The sequence below is a fragment of the Heterocephalus glaber genome, unplaced genomic scaffold, assembly GCF_053883595.1.
Source record: "Heterocephalus glaber isolate CG9 unplaced genomic scaffold, H.glaber_assembly_v1.0 deba00001465, whole genome shotgun sequence".
NCBI classification, from domain to species: domain Eukaryota; kingdom Metazoa; phylum Chordata; class Mammalia; order Rodentia; family Bathyergidae; genus Heterocephalus; species Heterocephalus glaber.
Window position 1 is genome coordinate 10518306 of NW_028258312.1, and position 20513 is coordinate 10538818.

Consider the following 20513-nt stretch of genomic DNA (forward strand, 5'->3'; position numbering starts at 1 on the left):
CATATCACGAATTCATATCTTTCTCTATCCCACGAAGTTTCTAATTACTGGAGCTAAAAATTGTCCCCTACAGTGTCACTGAGCCAGCTGGGTTTCTAAAATAATTTTCTTGTCTTTATTTTATGGTAAGTAATGTGTCCATTTCTGTCCAACATGTCCTTCTTCTCTTTAACTTCCTTCACTCCTTCACAGAGGGCGCTATCGAGTCAGGAGCAGCAGTGCAGAGTGAAAGATTGGCTGGTGGTCTCACACCATCATCATTATTATTTTCCTCTTGGAAAATAGACCTTGATTTACTTTTAGAAAAAATTCAAAAACACCACATGCAAGTAACCTGTGTCTTACACAGTGCAATCCAGCACAATGCACCCTAATAAATTTGATTCCATGAGTGTATGGAAGTCTAAATTCTTAGCTTTGGTATCACTTTTATTTTGGTTACTTGATCTTTCTTATCCTCCAGGAAATATCTTAGATGGAAATTAGAGTCAGTATTGAAATGCTAAAACATTAAATTCTGAACATGAAATAGCTTTTACTACTTTTCCTCATCTTGGACAGTAGAATATTTGCTACATTTGCAAACTGCCTTTTTGAAGAGTATAATGACTTAAAATGCCGATAGAGCATTATGTTTCTTGGTGCGATGAACCACCTGAAGATTTGTAGGAAGTCCAATTTATTCTGATCCCCTAATTAGAATAAGTTGTTAAATATCTAGTAGTTTAAACAGGACACTTGAATGACATTTTTGTTTGAAAGGTGCCAGTGTTGGTGGTAAAGATGACAGTCATTTGTCCTTCTACACAAAACTGAAGGCCAAATGTAAGATGAAAAATATTAAACAAAACAGACTAGAAGACACATGAACTGAAATACATTTCCATGAACTGAAATACATTTACTGGATTAAATATTGAGCTTCTTTGCTGAGAGTAATCTATTTCATATTTGTTAATCCTCCAGCTTAATTCTCAATAAGTAAATTTGTCAGACTAATATATAAAGTTGGTTTAATTTCTGCTTACCAAAAGAATTTATCCTTAAGTTTCTCTCGCATGTGAATTTCTGGAACTAAGTCTTTTTAAAGTTATTTCTTGGTATTATATTAAAATGTCTTCTGATTGCTATAACTACTTCTAAATTTTTAACAAGCCTAAGTCTTTAAATATGAAAATAAAATGATTAGTAATATTTTATTTACATTGATAAACATAAAGATATGACTTCATAAACTAATACATATTATATTTTAAGTTAAGAATACTTTTGAAGTTTTAACCTTCATCTTAATTTGAAACATTCAACAAACCCCACCCTCTCAACTTACTCTGCCTGCAAGTCTGAATAAGGACTTACATGTTTTCACATGAAGAAGCTTGGGAAAATAGTACGGTAAGGACTGTAGAGGTCTCCAAGATTCTTCTCTTTGCTTCTCCTTCTGCTCTTCCTGACATGTCATTATTGATGTGTTTTCTATTGCCATTTACAAAATGAACTCTGCACTTGACTGGACAGTTTTTTGTTTATTTGTTTTGTTTTTTTCAGGTGATCAGATCAGAATTCATTTTTGGAACAATCACTGTCCCTTTACACAAAAATGTAAGTATTCTAGATTATTCATTGTAAGTTATTAAAGTTAATGTATTTTGGATGAAGCAAAGCTCTGGTATTAAAAAAACATCAAAGAGGAATACCATGAATTTCCAAATATCTACTTTACAGTCGGCTTAGCAAACTGCTCCTATGAAGTGCACTTGCTTTAAATAATTATTTACAGTTTGTGCTATACAGACTAAAACTAAAATTACATACCTGCTTTCTTTAAAAAGAAAAAAAAAACAGGCAATTTTCTTGACAAAATCCTCTAATATGTTGTTGCTAACTTAAAAAGGAAGGACATATTGTCATGATTCCTTTGATTCTTTCTTATGAATAATTCATAATCTGTAAAGAAATAGTAATGATGATATTGAGAAGTTGAGAATAGAAAATTGGAAAATGCCTTCCAATACAGACTAAAATAACATGTTCATGGAATTTTTAAAACCCTCTGAATGATTTTATTCTTACAGAATAAATAAACTATAAAAGTTTAAAATAACTTAAAAATGAAACTAGAAGGAACGCATTAAACAAAAATTGACCCAAGGCTATAATGGAATACTGTTCCAATATTCAAATCGTTTGGTAAAAAATTACTCATTAATATCAGGATGTTGATATATAAAATAATGTGAAACATATACAAAACTATGTATAGAATTATCTCAGTGATTTTAAAAGATGTGTAGAAAAATAACGATTGAATTATGTGTTCATAATTCTTATCTCAATATATTTATGAGAAACTTTTATTTGATTATTTTTGTTTTTATAACTTTAAGATGATCCACTTTAGGTCAGTGTTATTTTGGGAACAGGAAAAGAGAATTAAAATAAAGTTTGTTTTGTTAAGACTTTCTTTACTATACTCTTGATGGAAAGTATTTCCATGTGTAAGTAACTCAGTAGTTTAGCACAAGTAAAGCAAATGTCCCTAAAGTAATTTTTCCCTAAAAAAGTAGAATTTATTCAGTTTAACCATATAAGAAATTTTAGAATAAGATTTCTAATATTTCAAACAGCTTCATGATGTAACCTGTATTTGGGGTAAGGAAAAATGTAATGAAAAGAGGTGCTCACTACTTTCCTCTTATTTGAGCAATTACTCTAATTACATATATGCTTCAAATTCTCCTGCCACCTAAAGAAAGCTAATCTTTTTCCAAGGCTTTCTTTGCTCCTCTTCTTGACTCTACAAAGCGTAAGAAGAATGGTCATATTGAAAGTCATTTGGTCTTAATGTCTTTACTTTGTCTTTTTTGACTGCCTCGATATCCTGACTATATTCAATACATTGACTTTTCATGATCATTTTGACTTTGGGCAAGAGGCATAAGTTGTACAGTCGATGAATAAAGATAAATGAAAACACAGAACCTTTTGTACAAGTCCACCTTTTTGTTAGATGGCACTTGGTAGCTGCATTCACCATATGTTTTTTGGGTTTTTTTTACATTTTGTCAAGACAGTCATAAAAGAGGACTTTCAGATCTGTTTCAGAGAATGGCAAGAATGGAAGGACAAGTATGTTCAAAGCAAGGGGAGTTTTTCAAGGGGGATCAATGGTAATGCTCCTTTTACTGAAATGAATGTTTTTTATTTAAACACACACCATTATTTTTCTATCTGTACTTGTACAATGTACAATAATTAAATCAAGATAGTTAATATATCCATTAACTGAAATATCAACATTTTTATGAGGACATTACAGATTTATTCTTTTTAGCAATGTGAAATGTACAATATTCTATTGCCCATATTCACCGTGATGAACAACTGATCTAAAATATTAATTTTTTTTCTGAGTTTTCTATCTTTGAGCATCATCTTCTCATTCTCATCACCCATCCTTTTAAACTCTACTCTCTGCTTTTATGAGTTTGATATTTTAGATACCATATATGAGCAAGAATGTGTGATATTTGTCTTTCCATTCCTAGCTTACTTTGTTTTTTTTAATAACTTTATTATCAAACACACATACATACAGTAATTAAAACCATTCAAAGAAGAACAATGCAAGGGGGAAAAACTACAATAATATTCAAATACAGTAGAACTCAACCAAAACAAAACTGAAAAGCACTTAAACATTTTTCCATATAATTTAAAAAAGCATCTCAAGTACCAACAAGACACCAGAGGATGTGATTTGTTTCAGAAAGATCCCCCAAATCAACATTGAACAAATAGTGGTCTGGAAAAAACTCCAGTTCCCTAGCATACTCCACATAAGCCCAATTTCTGCCTAATTTAAATTTTGATACAGTCATATGACATGCAATGGAAACACAATCTAAGAATTATGTTATTAGGCAATTTCATCCATGTGTACTATACTTCATATAGTATAATATTCTCCAATTACATCTATGTTATAACAAATGAGCCAATTTCCTTTTTTATTCAGGCTGAATAATATTACATTTAATCTGTTAATGTATACTTAGTTAATTCTATATCCTGGCTATTGTAAATAGTGATGCAATATACATGGGAGTGCAGACATCTCTCTGGCAGCCTTGATTATACAACAATTATATTTTTAAACTTTTGCAGAATCTTCACACAATTTTCCATAATGGGTATATTAATCTATGTCCTGATCCTTGAATAAAAGTGTGCCCTATTTGTCACATTCTCACCAACAGTTGTTATCATTTGCACCTTTTATAAAATCCATTCTGATAAGTGTGAAAGTATAAGTCATTATGGTTGTTCTGTACATTTGCCCTAGGAGTAGTGAGACAGTATTTTTCAATATATCTGTTAGACATTTGTGTGTATTCTTTTGAGAAATGTCTTTTCAGGTGTTACATTTTCTATATTTTCCCTGTTGTTGAATTACTTGAGTTGTATGTTTACATATTCACCCCTTTTCAGACATACAGCTCATAATTATTTTCTCTCATACATAGGTTGTCACTGAGCATCATTCCTTTCTTTCCTGTGCAGAAGTTTTTAGTTTTAATTTGTCTATATTTGCTTTTGAGTAAAATTTTTAGAAAAATTGTCTGGTCCAAAGACCTTCACTTAGATTTCACCTTTTTCTGATTTTATGTTAGGTCTTTAGTATATTTTAGTGGATTTTTGTATATGGTGTCACACAAGAGATCAATTTCTTTCTTCTTCACATAAATATACAGTTTGCCAAACCATTTATGGAAGAGAAAACCATACTGCCATTTTCACGATACTATTGTTAAAAATCAATTGACTATACATGCCTGAATCATTTCTGTTTTGTTCTATTCCATTGGTTAGTATGCCTATCTAGTTGGCAATGTTATGTTACTTTAATCATGTAGCTTTGTGGTATACTTTGAAATCAAGCAGTATGATACCGCTAGTTCTGTTTTATTTGCTCATGATTGCTTTGACTTTTTTACTCTGTGTGTGTGTATGTGTTTGGCTGCACATCTACTTTAAAATGGATTTTTAAAATTTATATGAGGAATGATATTGAAATTTTGACTGTTGCAGTGAATCAGAGGATCACTTTCGGAAGTATGTATATTTAAAAAATATTGGTTGTCTAAATCCAAGAACATGGAATACTTTTCAATTACTTGTGTCATTTTCAAATTATTTAATTAGAATTTTATAGTTTATAGTGTACAGATATTTGATGTCACTAGGTTAAATTTATTTGTAAGCATTTTGTATGTTTCTAACTATGATAAATGGGACTGTTCTTTTGATTTCTCTTAGTTTTTGTTAACATTGAAATGTTACAGATATTTGTGTTTATTTTTTTATATTCCAATTGTGCTATATTTAATTGTTCTAATAATCGTTTATCTTTTTGTAGAGATTATAAGGCTTTTTATATATAAGGTCATGTCATCACTAAACTGAAAATTTCACTTCTTTCCTATTTATATGCTTTTTCTCCCATTCTCTAATTGCTTGGTAAGTATCTTTTTCTTTTTCTCATTTTACTATGTTGTAGTGGGTTTCAAAATTCTGTGACAGACTTGTGGTCAAGTTGTTCAATTAATAGATATTGATTTTAAAAATTAGAAACTAAAAAATAATCACAAATACACAAACACACATAATCAAATGGTTCATGAGAGGAAGGGTAAGAGTAGACATCCTTGTCTCATTTCAACTGCTTTCAGTTTTTCATCATTGATTATGTAGTTAGCTGTAGACTTCCCAAAAATGGCCTTTATTGTGCTGCACTAAATTCTTTCTCAACTCAATTTATCAAGAGCTTTTGTCGTGAAAGGAACTTGAATTTTTTCAGTATCTAATGAAATGATTATTTCTTGACCTTTATTCTGTTCACGTGAAGTATCACATTTCATAAGTTGAACCATTTTTGGCTCCCAGGAATATATCTTAATATATTAGAGTAGATGATACTTTTACTGTATTCTTAAATTAGTTTTACTGCTATTGTATTGAAAATTTTTCCATTTATGTTCATCAAGGATATTGGTCTGTAATTTTCTTTTCTTGTGATGGCCTTGCATGGTTTTGCAGAACAATGTTGGTCTTTTAAAAAGAGATTGGAAATATTTCTACTTCTTCACTATTTTGGAAGTTTAAGGAAGATTTTCATGAGCTCTTGTATAGAACACAGCAAATCCCATTTTTTAGCAATAAATTAAATTTTTTAACCAGGAAAAGATATGAGAGTTCAGTTTGCTTATTAGGTTTTCCTAAAATTTCTCCCATTTCTATGTATCATGAGAAATAGGATTATAATATTCATTCTGAATTATCTTTTCAAGAACGAGTGTATGGACACAAATGTATAGGTTAATTTATCATTTGCAAATCTAGTATTTTCTTCGGAAATAGAAAATATATTAGTAATAGTAATGGTGGTTAGCACAGAGTCACACTTTTTATTCTACAGTGTATCCAGTTGGAGTAAGTTAGGCTGTCTTCCCTTTCGTTCAGGTGACCGAGTCACTGAGAAAACAGCATTTACTAACACGAAGGTGGAGACAAACCTGAAAAAGAGAAAAAAAAAAGTCAAGTTTTGATACCACATCTAACTCAGAGAAAATTATACTTCATTTTATTTTGTCTCACTCCCTGGCATATATGAAGTTTCTCTATGGGCAAATTGGTCTTTGAGATTAGAAATCCAGTCAACTTAATCCCTTTCTGTCGGTTGGCAGCCATGATTCTCGAAGAAATCCATACAGAAGAATTTAATTTTGAAAATTATGAAAACACAACACAAAATTCTGAATCTAATTTAATAAAATGGACTTCCTTCATTAAATATCAAGTATATAAAATAATATTTATTTTGAAGATATTAACTGATTCTTTTCTCATATTTCCATAACTATGCTTTATTTGAGCAATAAAAGTAATTTTTTTCTTTTTAGCAAGAACATTATAGCAAGAACTTTAACAGATATAAAAGAATCGTTTTTGGCTCTTGAATTTTTAAAATCATATCAGAAAATTTTGATAAAAAGAAAGGTGGAAACACGTAGATATGGTGCAACAAGTACAACCAAAACTCTAGATAAGTTATGGCAGACACAAATTGAAAATTATTTCACATATAATGCATATGAAGTAAGTTCTGCCTTATTGAATTTCCTAAATCCAATGAAACAAATGGGCTGTAACCCCAAGTTACAGCCTGGGGTTTCTACTCTCTCCATCATGGTCTTAAGGTGTTGAAAGGCTTTGCTTTTTTATACATTAACACAAAAATAACTCATTGACTTACAGTCAACTCATAATTAAGCAATAGAGAATTGGAATTGCCATAGGAAATCCAGGCTTCAATGGGCTCTGAAATCACGAAGGAACAGTACTAAAGTTCCCTTAATGGATTGACAACTGAGAAAAAGTTAGAAGGATGTACATTGCCAAAAATGTTAGTTTTCATATTTGGAGACCAGTGGTGATATAGACATATTTTCCAAAGTAAAAAAAAGTCTTTGTCAACTTATCACTTCAAAAGTATCACTTCAAAAGTAAATAAATTATCACTAAGTTATCTGGAATTTTAATTTTTCACAGTATGTTTTTCTACACACATATATACATTTCAGTTGTTGGAAAAGAAATGCTAAATATCCTGTGTACCAGAGATGGTAGCCTAGTTTGTACAAATCACATTCATTGTAAAAGTGCTTTAGATCCTGTGACAAACCCAAAGATAAACATAAAGATCATTGTATTATATAATATTCTTTAGACACTAATGTAACACATGACTTCAGCAAAATTTATTTTTGAAATAACTTTGCAGTTGCAGGATATTTACCTTTTGGTTCCAGGTTCCAGGAAGATTGTGGTGTCAGAGGATATCATCCATCAATTCTATTCTCTTAATTGTAATAGAAGTGAAAATATGATAAATGAAATTGTCTGGGAAATTTTTCAAATACCACCCATTCTGGTTGTTGAATAATTGGCACAGTTTAAAAGCAAAACTCCACTCATTACCCCAAAACAGATATCAAATTAGAAAACAGTGCCTTCTCTTATAGAATATGGGTGATATTAATTCTATCTCATACCTTCTAGGAATAAATAATAAATATATAATCATAAATCACCACCATCAGAGACTGTACCTTTTTATAGAACCTTTTCACGATTACCTTTTCTAACCTCTTTGTTTCTAAAGAACAGTCCATGACATTCATTTTAGCCTAAATGAATGTGTTAAAATGTATCTTTGTCAAGAATTTGGAGACATTAGTACCTGCACAAAGAGAGAAAGAGACAGAGAGAGACAGAGAGAGAAAGAATGCATTGAGATTTCTATAAAAGCAATCAGAACAAGTTCTCTCTTTATTATATATTATGCACACATATAATATATATTTTAAAATTGTTGGTTTTAAAATTTTGCATATTTTTATCAGTCTATTACTTATAAATCTATTCTATTACAAGTGTATCCTATTGACTTAAAAATAATAATGGTAGGCCAAGGATTTAGCTCAGTGGTTCTGCCGCCTGCCTCGCAAGCTCAAGGTCCTGAGTTCCATCCCTGGTACCAAAAAAAAATAATAATAAAATAATAATAATAATAATAATAATAATGGCTGTGAATCATGTAAGGATTTTTGCTGTTTATATATATTTTATAATCAGAATGGTGGGATAACAATGAACTGTTTTCTCGGAGAAATAATATAATACTGGAAATTATTTTTTCTTGAATTATTTCAATACTTTACATCAATATTATACTGTTAAAGTTTTTAAAATGTGATTTCACTGGACTTTTCAATGGACTTTTCATTTGTTACCAATTCCAGTATTGATGATACAATTCTCTTTGATATCAATGTGGTAACGTCCCGATAGTTTTCAAAATCTCCGTTATTTCTCTGATTTTCAGCACAAACTTCTACTCTTTTACTTAACTTTTCACAGTTTAGCTTTAAATTGTTTCTTTATAAGCAATTTTAAAGTTTTTTGCCTCAAATATTTCCATTAATTCAGGTTCATATTTTGTGTTTTCTCATTTGGGCAATTGTTTATGACCTAGTCTATCTATAATATTTCTTAATACTTTATGACCATAGTACCTATTCTATTCAGTTTTTATGATATTTCTTTTGCCTGAAATGTCCATATTTCTATAACACTCTCCAAGGAGGGTGAACCCTTTTGACCATAAACTTTTGTTTCTAATGTTTAAACTTTGTAAAATATCATTGTAGCTGTGCATAAAAGTATAATAATAAATATAGGTTTCTTATAGTAAAGATAGCTAACAATTATTGAATAATTGCCTACTAAGTGATGGGATTACTCCTTAACATATGGAATATAATTAGTTTTCTAATCCTTATTAGATGTGTTCTAGTTTGTCTTTACATACAAGCAATGTAAAAACTTATAATTGTTAAGTTAAAGTCTTATCAAGAATTGGTGATTAATATGAGTTTTTAAACTTAAACACATTGGCTCCAGCATCTATTAACTCAATAGTGAGTTTCTATTTCTTAGAACTGAAGGGAGAAGTTCAGTAAATTTAAGTTGCGAGTAGACTTTTTGATATTACTCTGTGATCACACCAGTAACTATAAATTCTACAAGAGTTTAATAAGAATTTCAAAATAGAAATTAATATGAAAGGAAGAAAAGTAGTGAAATGTTCACAAAGTGTAGTAAAATGAAATGAGCTTCCTATTTGCATAATCTTTCAAAAAATGTGCTCGAGATCTTTTCCAAAGAGAGATTCTAGCAGTTTCTTCTACAATCTCTCTCAGCTTCATCTTAGTTTTTTTCAGCGGTTGGTGTAGAAATTGTCAAATACTCAGATAATATAAAAATAAGGAATAATGAAAACCAAAAGTGATAGAATCAGAATGCCAAAAGTCTTAGCAGGGTGAGTTGTTTAATTATGATACAGCACATAATAAATATAAGTTAGAGACAAATATGGTGTAAAGTTATTGAATCTTTGTTTTTTTCTGTGCCGGGCATTGAACTCAGGGCCTTGCCCTTACGAGGGAGGCATGGTGCCACTGAGCTAAATCCCCAGCCCCAAGTTATTGAATCTTAAGCATTGGGGTACCTACATTGTGTCAGCCCCTTTATGAAATCTAATTTGGTAATTAATTTTGTGTTCCTTTTTGTACAGAAAATTTTAAAGTCATATAGCTGCTGAAAATCCTGAATCTAAGTTGATACAAAACTCTACAATATAGTATTTGTTTGATTTAAAGATCTTATAAAATATGCACAAGATGGAGGAAAAAACACTAATATTTGTTGCTAATAAAGTTGTTGACCTCATTTGGCTGTGGTCACTGAGCTATATTTATGTGCTAGGCTGTAGACCCAATTATTTAAGTAAGTATTAAATCTAGGAAAGTATTTTATAGATGTGATTAAAATCCATAATCAGTCAAATTAAAGGGAAGTGATTCTGGCTAATTTGGGGCAACATGATTCAGTCAGGTGAAAAGCATTAAAAACTGGAATGAATAAGCCTTGAGAGAAGATAAACATCTGCTTGTGCATAAAAGCTTCAGCCACTCGCAATGGTACCACGTGGAACTCTCAAAGACCTTTCCTTTGGGTTTAGGACATACCTGGCCAGCCCCTAGAACTATGTAAGCCAATTTATTGAAATAAATATCTTAATATATAAATTATCTTTTACTGGTTCTGCTTCTCTGTTTAAACCCTGGCCAATAAATAAACATTAATTTAAAATTAACTCGAGTGTCCATGAGGTGATGTGTTTATGGAAAAGTGAATCTAAACTTGAGTTGCTGATGAAAGATCAGTGAAAGATCAATAATTTGTCAGACTGAGGTACAATGTAGATTAATGGTCTTTGGGCTTTACTTCACAATAACAGGCATTCTAAGAATTAGGGTTACTTTAAATATTTAAATGATTGTCAGATGCAAAAATTGGATGGCATCTCTGTATAGTTCAAATGTTCTCAGATGCGCCAACCCTAATTCCTTTTACCACATGCTAGAAGATTAAATCCTTTTTGACTATAGTATATTTTCATTGCTTCACATCTCTTTCCCAATCCTACATACTATAGTTTGTAATTTCACTTTCAGGAGTGCATATGTATTTCTCCTTTTATATATGAAGTATGATCAAAACATACAGTGAATGTTTAAATTAAAAACAAATACTTTGGTAAAAGATACATTATCATTAATCCCCCTTAAGATATCTCCCTCCTTTTGGATACAGTTATCTCATCATTCTTGCCATTTTCTGAAACACTTCTAAAAGTCCTCTTTGGTAAATTTTTTTACAAGGTGTGACAAAAAATATGATAAATTCTGCTACCGTGTGTCATCCAGTGGAAAGGCAGACTTGTAAAAATATTGTGCCCTCATCTGCTTTGATCATCAGATCTGACACTGTATTACTTCTGGCTTGTTCCCAAAGTAAACATGACCATAGTAATAAATGTTTTAAATTGAATCAGGGAATTGAAACAGCCATGACAGCATAACTAGATCCACAGGAAAGGACTCTGAGAATTGCTTCAGAAAGGAGCAAGACAATGGGATGAGTGTGCAAAGCTGGGGGGTGTATGTCAAGAGAGATTAAGAGCAATGTGTCTTTTATTTTAATAATTTTAGGCTTAAATAATCTCTGTAATTTTCCATAGAACTGTAAGCTCTATAAGTATAGATAGGTATGATGGTGCAAACTCTTCTTTCTTGCTTGCTTGCTTTCTTGGTTTCTTCCTTGCTTTCTTGCTTTTTCTTTCTTTCTGCCTTCCTTCTTTCCATCATTCCTTCCTTCATTTCTTTCTTCTTTTCTTTCTTTTTTTCTTATTACTGCCACTTTTTAAGTCACAGTTAAACCCCATTACCAAGAACACTACCTGTCTATCACACAATAATGTCAAAATAAATCTTTAAAAATTAATTAGACAAAACCTTAATAAATCAATGAATATTTATATTTAATCATTTGTAAGTTTAATTCATATCACACATTAAATAAAATATGATATACATTAAACATATTTTAAAATATAAGAAATGTGTTAGATTCAGCCTGTCTTAAATGTATTTAAATAATTCCTAACCTGGCAAAATGTACTCTGTGAAATGTTTTTGGAGTGAGCAATGTGACTTAGTGCTAAAGCATTTGATTAGATTGTGGCAGGCCTTTCTTTCTGTTCCCAGAAAATTCTAGTACTGGTAGAGGCATCAGAATACTCTGCTTACTCCTTAAGACTGCTTTGATTTAAACATTTTAGTGGTAACAGTGTTTTTCTTATTTTTATCACTGAACTGTCGAAAGCTCATAGACATAAAGCTAATTACAAGAAAATCTGAGTTAGAAAGATATTACATGGAACCAAAATTGTCTAGAAATTGAGAAAACACACAAATGCTACAAAATCCATGATTGTAAGAGAGTAAACAATAAAGGGATGAAGTAAAGCATTTTTCCCATGCCAGCACACTCAAAGAGTCACTAAATTAAGGATATGTCAAAGAATCTAGTTTTTATAATGTCCTCAAGGGGCATACAGAGAATCCTCACGTACTGAATGCATAGAAGAAATTGGAAGATCCTTTTGTTTTGTTTTACAATTCTTTGTGAATGGTCTAGAAAGTCTCTGCTTTACCCCCAGTGGCAGTAATAAAGGTTGTACAAGTAGTGCATACTGATAATATTCTCAAGACATAGCAAACAGCTATCAGCCCCTATGACAGTTATACCAACAATATACATTTTCTATAGAGGAATTGCTGGATCATTATTATAAAAATGTGAATTTTCAGATTTGCACAGGTATTTTAGTGAAGTAAAATTTAGCACTAAATTTTTTTTCTAGCACATGGGAAATATTTAATACATATTTGTTAAATGAATAAATAAAAAATGACCAATAATTTTGTGAAATGATTTTTTGCAAATGATTTTGTTTTGCAACAAAATACTACACGATGATTTATTTGTTAAAAGACTACATAACACATTTAATGTCACAACATTATTTCATGACAGAACTAAATCTAAGATTCATAGTTTAAAAGTTTTTTACCATATTTTATTCTGGATACTACCCACTAGAGTGGAGCGGTGTCATAAAACATTGAACAGATCTGAATCTGTAGGCAAAGAGTTACATTTACGTTTCTAGTTACAAATATTTGAAATGAATAAGTTTTTAAAATTCTCTGTGTGATCCTTGGCTTATTATGATAATCAATACCTTCTTGTTTGTGTAGATTTTGAGGATTAAGTGAGTTAATATGAAGAGATACAGTCTGTGTTATGCATTAAAAACCTCAATTAATGTTACTCTTGTAAATAGAAAAACATACCTCTTCCCAGTCAAAACAGACATGTTTTTGTTATCACTAATACTATTAATATTATTTTATATTGTCCATTTTCTGGGAACCAGGGGTTTAAGGATATTATTTATAATTTTGCATATCTATATAAGGCAACTTTGAGTAGACCCAGTGTCAGGAGACGGTGTTGTATGGTAGTTAGGATACTGAGTTTGCACTAAATTCATGGTTACTAGCTATGGAGTGGGTGAAACCTATTTCACTTATTTTCCTTAATAAACATTTATAAGTTCTTATTGTACACTAAGCATTGTTCTAAATTTTGTGTGAGGAATGAATCATACAATATTTGTATACCAATTCTGTAGATACATAAACTGACGAGTTAATAAAAACCAGCATAGCCCAGTGAATGAGCACATTGCCTTTTTTCTTGAGTATATTTCAAGTCCCCATCACTCACTAGTGATGTGACTCAGATATTTAAGATAACTTTTCATCAATATCCTCATCTGCATAGTGTGATCATAACGGCGCCTGACTCAAAGAGTCACTATTATAATTAATTCAGACAGAGTACCAAGAAGTTTGGAGAACGCCTGGTACATTGAAGTAAGTATTCTAAATAGGTCAAACATTAACATTGTCATTATTATCATTTTTAGCATTATTATTTTCATAGATAGGGAAACAGAGTCTCTAGAAAGCTAGTCACTATACTGATGCAAATGAACAAATTAAAAACATGTTGGAAATTTTTTCCCAGTTATCTGACTCCAAATCCTGGCATTTCCAATTATGACCTGCTTCCTTATGGATTCCCTTTGGCCTATCTCCATGCATGACAAGCTCATAACCAGTCAGCTTCATCTTGTTAGGTATAATTGGAAGTGGAATGACTCCAAAATTTGAAAAGCCAAGTAGATGAGTTCAAGCATTGATTAGGTCTCACAACGGACATCTCCATTATGTGACTCTAGGGCAAAAGAGCACAAAAAGTCCTCAATCCACCTCAATCCTATGTTAGGTGAGTTTCTTTTTCCACATAAACCCAGTTGTCTTCCCAGTCTCTTATCAATGCCTTAATTCAGAGAATAAAAACAACATACTTGGAGTCATGAAATGAGTGAATTGATAGTTTTGAAGACAGAATGTAGATGTCTTTGTTCACAGCCTCTCTGAGTTCTTGCCTGTCACATTGTTTTATCACTGTTTTAAATCTATTCAAAATGCTCACACAATTTTGTGCTGATCACTTCCAGGTTTTGTTTCCTTTCTTTGGGTTCCTGTCTTTTTTAAAACAATAGCCTATGTCTTGTGTTGACAAAAGATGATAGTGTGATACATTTTTCACTTGCAAATAGCTATATCTGTGACTTTTTAAAATAATATTTTCTACAAACACTTTCTATTCACAGAGAAAATTATCCTTCTATGAACTGTACAAATAAGAAAATAAGTAGGAAATTCACCAAACAGAAACAGAATTAACAGTAATCAAAGTGCTTTGGAAAGCTTCAGTAACTTCAGATTTGATTTCAGAAACTTCATACTTTATTTCTGAGTAGAGTATTAATTATGTGATGAAGAGAATGAAACTCAGGTTATCCCTTTTAAAAAGCTTCCCAAAGCTATCAGTTTCTCAGCTGAATAAACTTTTATTACCATCATCCAAGGAAACAAGTGTTTCAATGTCGGAACTGTGCCTTGTGGAATCACAGTTATTAAGTCTGTCCTTCTCCTGTAGGACCTACACACTTCACCATGTTCTTTCTCTGCAGCAATCATACAATGTTATTAAACTACAAGTGAATCTCAAATTACAGATACAAATTATCCAGCTACAAGCATTATCTCACACAGTATTTAGTTCAGGTTGGCACATTTCCACACATAATGGAAGAAGTGTTGGAAGAAAATCAAAAGAATTTGGCATACATCCTGGTGATAGGAGTTGCTAGTTCTGTGACCTTGGGCAAGTCATTTGGTCTCACTGGTTTACAGTTTCTTCATCTTTAAATGTAGATGCTAATTCCTCCTGCGGATGATGTGAGGAAAATGTATAGTATCTGTGTTGAGGAGCTTTGAATGATCATATTTCATGTAAAAGGAGGGTATGATTTCAGTTGCTTCCTTTTGCACTTTAGTTTGAAACATGATTTAAAAAAAGCACAGTTAAATGTCCAGGTAAATTGTGAAACTTCAGAAAGTTTAACTAACTACTGCCATCTGAAGAAAATCTGTGCCTCCACATAATTATTTGTTTTACACCAAAATTCCCAAATGCTTTTTGTTTGTGTCAATAAAGGAAATGTTAATGTTTAGGTTACTTTGCAATTTAATTATTTGACACTAATTTTGTATTCATTTTATTTATTCTCTTTTGTTGCTTCTTTACGACTTCTTTAAAACCATTACTGTTTCAAAACACCACACAGCTTCAACTCTTTGTCAATGACCACGTCACCCTCCTGTCACAATTCTAAGCATGCAGATGATGACTAAACAGATTGGCAGACTCAGGAAAGATACTTCCAAACTCACCACGGGGCATCATTATATCTGAGACACTTGGGAATTACAGATTGATATGGTGAGGTTCTCCATTTTCTCTCATTTTGGCCAACCAGATTCTCACACAATCTTAGATTTTGCTCTAACTGCAAGGAAATCAGAGGGAATTAATTCTGGGTGTCATGTAGACTGTGATCCTTTAGTTCACCTTTAGCCCTGAACTAGGTCTGTAAGAGATAAGCGTCTTTCAACTGGAACAACTCCAGAGGGTACACCGTTGCTGCAATCCCACATGCCTGGTAAAATAGAAATTCTTATCTGTTGAATGTTTTACATTAACTCTAGGGCTGAGGCTCAGTAAAAATAAGACCCACATAAACAAATAGAATTGCATTTGTCAATCAAAATATTTAAAATTTTGAAGAAGAAAGAATATACAAGTACTTAATTTACCTCAGTAGCTAATGGTTGCCTGACAATTTTTTTCTAGTTTAGTTGATACATTTGTATACACACCTACATGTTGATTTTAACAAACTGACATTTCTATATAAATTTTCTCTCATATTTGAAGAAATGTACTTTTACTCAATTTGGTTTTGCTCACCAAAAGTCACCTTCAATCATACTTTTCATTAAAAATTATAATATATTGAATGTAACGCATTCAATACATCAGTCTTTGAAAAAGTATTGTTTTTATGTTCACAAATATCATTATTTTTATATCATCTTGAAACACTAGCAAGGTGAGAATAATTTTTTAAAAGGAAATAGGTAGAAATGTTAGTACAAAGGATCCTTTTTTAGAAATAGGATATGTCAGCCTGTTTTTGTTGTTGTTATTTTGGGGTTTTTGGGGCTGTTTTTTGGCTTTTCATTTGCTATTAGTAATCTCTTTCAAGCCCAAGAGGAAGACACAAAGAATAGAAGGGTGATTAGAAAGACTCCTTGTTGTTTGGGGTTTTTAGCCTAATGAACACGCTTCAAAACACGTCTTGGATAGGCCTAATGAACCTTTGGCTAACACTCTAAGAAGATTATTAAAAAATGTAAGGTGCTGCATGATGAAATGACATTGTTGACAGTTTAGAACATCAAAATCAAGATTTAATAGAAGGGGCATGGGCTTATAAGATTTCCTCATAAAGTCTTATTTTTTACAAGTAATTTAAAGATACTTATCTTTCTAAGATTAAAAACTGGGAAGCTAAACTTCAAAAGTCTGATGCTTATACACAAAAGCAGTCAAATTTGATTTATCACTTTATATTGAAATGATGTACAATTATATAGTATTTACATCAAATAAAAACTTCCATGCCTTTTTCACCAAAGGAAGGTATTAAAATTCTAGCAACTTAGTATGCATATATAACCTTATATTATACTTCCCAGAAAATATTGAATCAATAAATAAATCCATATTAGTCTAGAGTCTACAAGAGTTACAAAATACATTGATAGCTTCCTTTTTATGAATTTGAAAAATTGATTTAAATTGCCTAGTTACTGATTTTTAGATTTTTATTTAAAACTGTTTTTTTTCTTTTTTGAGACTCCACAAGAACACTATATTATGAATTAAAATCCAGACAGTATATGTTGTGATTTAAAAATATATATTTCTTTATAAGAAGCAAAAATTCTGTTTACTACTTTATTAGTAAGTTAGACACTGAAAAAGGAAAATACCATGATGTTATAATGAAAGGAGGAAAAACAGGAATTATAGAATAAAAAACATATATTAAAATTTTCAGTATTTTTTAATAAAAGCTGAAAATATTTGTAGTTTCCTTTTGTGTCAACTCCTGAATTTTTGGTTTTTCCCTTATTTTAAATAAAATTTATTGTTTACTATTTAATTGATACATAAAACAAACTCTTTAGGTGATTAATTTTGCAAGTAATAAACAAGCTTTCTCTTTACTTCATTTATTCTTGCATTTCTTGCTCCACTTACTTGCTTTTCTAGGCAAAAAGACTTAATGAAAAAGTTGTTTACACCATAATTTCCAGTTCCTTTCTGAAACCGCAGTCAGGTTTTCTTCTTACCATTCCACAGAAAGTACATTTGACATGATCCCCAGTGACCTCCAATTTACTAACACCAATTATTAATTTTAATGATTATATTTTACAGATACGCAAAGGAGAGACAAAAGAAAACCCTGAAGCAAAAGTGTTAAGTTGAGAACATTTTTGGAGTTTTTGTTAAACAAAAACAAACAGAAATCCAAAGAGACTGGAATAAATTTTCTAAGGAAAAAATGAGCAGGAGAGACAGAGAGGATGGAGGCAAATCACAAAGGGCCTTGTAGGTCATGTAGGGTGTGCCCTGTTTTTCTCTTGCTATGCATAGGCTAAGAGTAGCAGATTCATATGAGCTGACTCATGCTTTAACAGAACCAGCTTTCCTGTAGAGTTGATAATAGAGGGCAAGAAAGGGTATCAATGAAATGGCAAGTGAGATAATTACGTGATGAGAAACATGGAGATATACTAGAGGAAAAATCTATCAAGAAAAAGGCAGTAATAAATTTGGTAAAATTATGTGATGTTCAGAAGTTAAAATGCTCACCAATATCAAATGTCCCTACACTGATGATTGTTTATATAAATTATGGTATATTATTTAGCCATAAAAGGAATAAAGTTCTGACATATACTAAAGTATGAACAAAATTTGAAATATTATGCTGTTGAAAAAGGAGCATCCCAAGAGCTGGGTGTCTTGCTTGATTCTATTTGTCTGATATTCATTTGTTTGATGTGCCTAGATACACAAATCCACAGAGGCAGAATATAAAAGTAGGGCTGAGGAGTGAGTTGGCATAAGAAATAAGTGCTGTCAGCTATCCGATTTCCTTCGGAGGGATAAAAATATTCTAAATAGATTTTATTAATGATTGAACAACTATAAGTATATGAAAAACATTAAATTTATTGATTTTATACTATGTGAGTTACTTCTCAATAAATGTTATAATAAACATAAAATAATAAACGGAGACGTCATAGCATAATCTTCCCAAATCAACCCAGTTGAAAGTAGAAATTTCACAACTCTCTAGTAAATTTGCACAGGATATAGTCAACCTTGAATCTTTGGATAACAATTTGTACATATGTATATAATTTTTCATTTATTTATTTTTAGATTAATTTTATTGATATATTTTATATACATAATGATAGTATTATCATATGAAATTTGTACTTGTACATGATATATCTCAATTCTTCTTTTTTCCCCTTTTCCTCCCTTCCCTTCAACCTCTCCTCCTCCTTATTAACAAAAAGCTTCGTTTCCATTTTTCCTTCTATTCTCTAGTTTTTCCTTTTCCCTTCCTTTCCTTCCTTTGCCCCTCACCCCTTGCAAGTTCCCCCATGTATTTTTGTAGCTACTTATGTAGGAGATGTTTGTAGAAATAAAATATCTGAGTTCACATAATTTTATTGAGTTAGTATGTTTATGCCTTTGTAACTACTGAGGCTACATAATATTATGATCACATATTCTTCTTTATTTAGCTTGTGATTATACATTCTGAAAAAGAGAAATAAATATGGGGGGGCAAGATCCTTCATATTTGCCTTTTAAAAAATTTCATCCTCTGTTCTAACAATTTCTAGTGTTATAAACAAGCTGTAAAAACTTCCAAAACGTGTCTAGTCCAAATCTCTTGTCTGCCTGATAGATTGACATACTCACACCCATTATTTCAGACAGAAGTAAGCAGAAGAATTAAATATATGAAATAGATTAAAGTAAAGGAGATTGATTTACAACTCAGGAAATGTAATTCATTTCGTGATTGTTTTTATCTATGTATCAATTGTTTTTATCCTCATTAGCTATCAGTGACCTTGTAAGTAGAAATCAACAGTTCTAGGCCTAAAGCTAGTGCTTCTGTGGACAAAAGTGTCTCAGGAATACTGCTTACACTACCATTTTGCTTGCCAAAGGGAAATTAAAAATACATATTATCAAAATTAGAAGTCACCTTTATTTAACTTGCAGAGATGAGTCCTAAAACAGCAAAACAATGTTTGGGTTTTTTTAATTATTTGGTTTTGGATAAAAATGTTTGATTCCTTCCTTAGGCAATTAGATGTTCAGCTTTTGTCACATGTATGCCTAGAGTGAGGTTCCAGTCATGTCAGAGTCTGCCCTTCCTCTTACCAAGCCCCAAACTTTCATTACATATCCTACCAAAGCATCTTGCCCTCCACTCTGCTCCAGATCATTCCTTTAATCTAGAGGAGACAAATACTGCAGCCAGCAGTCTCGCATTACATGAAGAAAAGTGTTTGACCAACCAGCAGTTGGACAGACAGGCTGAGTGTTTCCGTCTGATTTCTTCCTCTCCTGCTCTCCCATCTGCTTCCCTCAAGCTTGAATTTGATCCTGAGTCCTGCCAAGTACAAAAGTTTCCACCTCTGCTATAGCAATCTTCCTTGAATAATTCTGTATGACTTTCCTCTGCCCTCATTTATCAATATCATCCCATCTGTTCTGGGTCTTTCAGAAATCCATGAAAATATTTTTTCTTGAAGTTATTTCAGAACTTCAAATGACTTTCTTTTTATTTTTTATGTCACCATGGTAGATAATTTTACTGGTAAACATGACAT

At 31.4% G+C, this 20513-nt stretch overlaps 1 long non-coding RNA gene across 1 annotated transcript in view; it reads left to right on the forward strand.

Annotated features, from left to right (window-relative positions):
* Nucleotides 1-1374: 1374 nt before the first annotated feature.
* The window catches only part of LOC147826572 (uncharacterized), a 135402-nt gene continuing 116263 nt past the window's right edge, over nucleotides 1375-20513 (forward strand). Inside the window, exon 1 of the long non-coding RNA XR_015438932.1 lies at nucleotides 1375-1602. This is a non-coding gene — a long non-coding RNA (uncharacterized LOC147826572). The remainder of the gene's footprint in view (nucleotides 1603-20513) is intronic.